Source organism: Octopus bimaculoides, chromosome 19 (genome assembly GCF_001194135.2).
Source record: "Octopus bimaculoides isolate UCB-OBI-ISO-001 chromosome 19, ASM119413v2, whole genome shotgun sequence".
Lineage (NCBI taxonomy): Eukaryota > Metazoa > Mollusca > Cephalopoda > Octopoda > Octopodidae > Octopus > Octopus bimaculoides.
Genome location: NC_068999.1, coordinates 27,873,813 through 27,878,311, shown reverse-complemented (window position 1 = coordinate 27,878,311; position 4,499 = coordinate 27,873,813). Strand labels below are relative to the sequence as shown.

At 37.2% G+C, this 4,499-nt stretch overlaps 1 protein-coding gene across 1 annotated transcript in view; it reads right to left on the bottom strand.

The window, feature by feature from the left end:
- Positions 1–1,407, bottom strand: part of LOC106882057 (uncharacterized) — a 72,569-nt gene extending 71,162 nt beyond the window's left edge. Inside the window, exon 1 of the mRNA XM_052974652.1 lies at positions 1,272–1,407. The gene's annotated coding sequence lies outside the window, so the exon portion shown is untranslated. The remainder of the gene's footprint in view (positions 1–1,271) is intronic.
- Between the last annotated feature and the right edge of the window lie 3,092 nt (positions 1,408–4,499).

Below are 4,499 nucleotides of genomic sequence, written 5' to 3'. Positions count from 1 at the left end.
GAGAGAAAGAAAATGAAAGAGAAAAGTACAGGGAAAGACAGAATTAAACAGATTAACGAATTCATTAAAAATTTAGAATCGTTTTGTCTCAAACATTAGAATTCTCTTCGAGGCATACAAAACTATCCCTTTTTTGCTTTATATTAATTCGTGTAGCTTGATTGCTCATCAGACTATCACTGCTTCCTATCCTTATTGCTCATCAGACCGTCAACAATTATTACTGCGTTGCAAAAGGGTAAGATTGACTGAAATATGCAATCGGAGCACGTGTCGAAATAAAACGTGTTGCACACTGCATAATGCAACTACTTTTCTAATTTCTGACTAATCATATGTGAAATAGATGATAGAAGCAGTTAAACAATATCAACTGCAACACAAATCATTAATGATGAGAATTAAGCGAGGTGTGTGAGAGAGTGTGTATGTGCGTGTGCGCACGCGCGTGAATTAATAAGAGGTGGAAATTAAAGCACCAAAACTACATCCTTCGTCCGATTAAAAAAATGAGATTATGGAGCAAAAATAAAATGCTGTGTGGTTGAGTTAACAGAAGTTAACGACGATGATGATGATAAGAGAGGAAGAGAGGAGTGTCAATAATGGTAGTAGATTGTAGCAGCAGAAATAGTGCAGTTGAGTGGTGATGCAGCAGACAGTAATGCTGCAGACTCAGACATTGCACAATCTACCTAGACGCTCCAAATCTTGCTTATTTTTTCGAGAATACAGAACACCACTGCTGCACAACTACAATCTGATATGATGCAAATAATGTGCAACGGTGTATTAATGTTAGCATTAGAGCTGTAGCTGTGATGGACCTTGAATAAAAAGTTCAATTAAAAGCTGCAAACAAGTACGCTATTTTTAAGTGTACTGTTAATTAGAGGACTCGTTGGTCCATATTATAGATCATTGTTTTTACTCAAGAAGGATAGAATGCTCTAAAATATTTTAATAAAGATAATTTTTAATAAACATTTCAGAAAGACATGTTTGTGAGAAAAAATAGAAATTATGACACACCTCTTTTTTTGATATTGCTATGTCTTTCTATGAGTAAATATAACGCCCTTCGGTGTGTCCCCTACAAATCTATGATCGTCCCAAATATTCACGTATGTCTACGGCAGTTTACTGCTGACCATACGCCATAATCGGAAACCAGATATTGGTTGACAAATGAATAAATAGTGGGGAGATAAAGATAGATGAAATACTCTAATATGATGGAGAGAAACTAAAATAGAAATAATATATCTTACCAGAGACTAGCTGACACAAGACCAATAGGCCAGCTCCAGCTACTCAGCATCACCTCCTCTGTTGACATGGGAGCAGCACGAGCACTAGTAAATTGTTTCGAAACGAAAGATATATTATTATAGTGGCAGACGTAAATGTTACCGAAACGAAATAAACGAAGCCGCCTACTCGCAATTATTATTAATATATTGTGCTGAAACGAAATAAGAAGAGCAATATAACATTTGCAAATTGCTATAATACCAGCCGTGCGACAAAATATGGATGCAAACTCTTTTTGCTATTAATTAAAAAACATTTAATTATCCTTTATATATTAATATTAATGAATTAGAATTTATTTCTTTTACTTCTCCGAGTTTCAGTGTTAGTTAAGTATAAAATCACGAAAAACGAACAGATTTTGCATTCATTTATATTATGTAATAAAACAACTAAGAAAATGAATTAACATTTTGAGCTTTTCGATTTTCTTATGTTGAATAATCAATAGAAAAGAAATGGATTGCTGCAATATTCACGACTTTTCCAATGTGATGGGAGATGGTTTCGACTAAAAGTAGAAACCTGATTAACAATTGTAAAAAAATTTCACCATCCTCTCGTTCTTTTCTATCATCCTCACTCTCCTCCTCCTCCTCCTCTTTCCTAATGTATCAGTGTCATTTATCTCTGCATATGCTCCACATGTTGCACTCAAAGATATTCAGAAGGATCTTCTCTATGAATCCCTTCTGCAGACTACTTCACCGAAGATGATCTTGCCCACATAGCAGAATCTGTAACAGAATTAGAAAACAAATTCCAGGGGTGGAAAAAGAACCTAAAGTCAAAGGGTCTTAAAGTTAACTGAGCAAAGACCAAGGTCCTAGTAAGCGAGATATTGGACACGACCCTTCATCTTTCTGGTAAATGGCCCTGCTCAGTATGTAGGAAGGATGTAGGCAGAAATTCCATTCAGTGTAACCAGTGCAGGCTATGAGAGGTGCGGTGGAATAGTAAGAAGGTTAACAGAGAAAGTAGTGTTTGTATGTGAAAGATGTACAGGCATCATAAAGATCATAAATATCTAGGAAACTAATTTCCTCAAACATCCGTCGACTCTCTGGAAGTTGTAGGTAATTTTTGAAACCTAGGTGACCTAATTAGCAGTGAAGAAGGTTGTACAGAATGTGTAATTGCAAGAATGAAAATAGGATAAACAAAGTTCAGAGAGCATTTACCTCTGTTGGCAACCAAAGGTCTCTCTCCAAGTGAAGGGAAGACTGTATTATGCACATGTATGAACTGTGATGTTGCATGATAGTGAGATGTGAGCCCTGGATGCAGAAGACATGTGAAGGCTGGAGAGAAATGAAGCTGGTATGCTCTGCTGGATGAGCAATGTCAGTGTGCATGTATGACAGAGCACTGATGCATTGAGACAGAACTTGGGCATCAGAGGAATTATATGCAGTGTGCAAGAAAGAAGGCTCTGCTTGTTTTCGCCGTGTGATGCAAATGGATGAGGACAGTGACATAAAGAAGTCCTGATCAATTAAAGTAGAGGAAAGTTGAGGAAAAGGGAGATCCAGGAAGACATAGGATAAAGCATCAAAGGCCAATCTCAAAGTGCGGAGCCTTACAAAGGAGATGAAAGAGGAACAAGAAATGTGGTGCATTGCTGTATTTGAAGACCTGCCCACCACAGCAGAATTGATATCCTGAAACCAAGGTGTCACATAAAACGCATTGGTGTGGGTACTGGCACCACATAAATAACACTGGTGCTGGTGCCACATGAAAAGCACTGGTGATGGTGCCATGTAAAATGCACCCAGTACTCTCTGTAAAGTGATTGGCATTAGGAAGAGCATCAAGCTGTAAAAACCAAGCCAAAACAGACAATTGGAGCCTGGTGCAGTTCTCCAGCTGATCAGTTCCTGTTAAACTGTCCAACCCATGCCAGCATAGAAAACAGGGGTTAAATGTTGATGATGATGATAGATAGATAGAAAGATAGATACATGATGAGGCCCTGCTTTGAAGGGTTTTAGTTGAATGAATCAAGCTCTGTATTTATTTCTTTTTAAATCCCAGTACTTATTCTATTGGTCTCTTTTGCTGAACTTCTAGGTTACAGGGACATAAACAAACCAACACTAGTTTAGTTTTCAAGCAATAGGAAGGGGGACAAACACAAAAACACACACACTGATACACACACATATGCGTGCACATGCATGCACGCACGTACACACACACACACACACACACACACACACACACACACACAATGGGCTTCTTTCAGTTTCTGTCTACCAAATCCACTTAGAAGGCTTTGGTCAGCCCAAAGCTATAGAAGACAATTGTCCAGGATGTCATGTAATGGAACTGAACCTAGAACCACGTGGTTGGAAAGCAAACTCCTTACCACACAGCCATACCTGTTGAATGTACTGAGTTTTCTTTTTCATCAATCTAATAACGATAATTATGCATTGAGCCCAACTATCCAATTGTAATGACTAGCTGAAAACTGATCAGAGGATGGTGAGTTTGCTCGTTTGTACACTACTATAAGTTTACACAGCTTTCAAGGCCTTAATCTGGCAATGAAAGTTTTCATGGCAAGCAGTGTGCTGAGGTTCACTAAAAACTCAGTTAAATAATTACCTTTTTTTAATGTTTTTGTAAAATTGGTTTTCAACTCAATACTTTAATGTAGTTTAAACATTTGGATGTGTATTCATTGTTATCTGGTTGGTGAATTCACTGTTTTCTCAATGATCATTTGATTGTTTAACCAACTGAATTCCTACTTTTTAGGTTCAGTAATATGCTGAAAAACATGATTTATTTACAAAATTTAAGGGCAAGATCGCTGTAAAGGTGAAAGATATTAAATTACTTCAATATGGAAGTGATGATGACATTTTTACATGAATTGGTACCATATATTGCATAACCTACAGCAAACAGTTGGAATTAAAGATTTATCTCAAACCTTAACCCGCAACAAAGTATATAACATCAGTGGTAAGTTTAACATCACTGGTAAATATAAATAGATAAACTGTGCAACCCATGCCAGCATAGACAACAGGTGCTATATGACGATGGCGGCGGCAGCGACAATGACGAAGACGACGACCAGCCAATCAAATACTCAAAAGAAGAAAACTTGTTATAGCCATCATGCTCAGTATTTATCTGTTGGACATACATTACTTTATATATATATATAT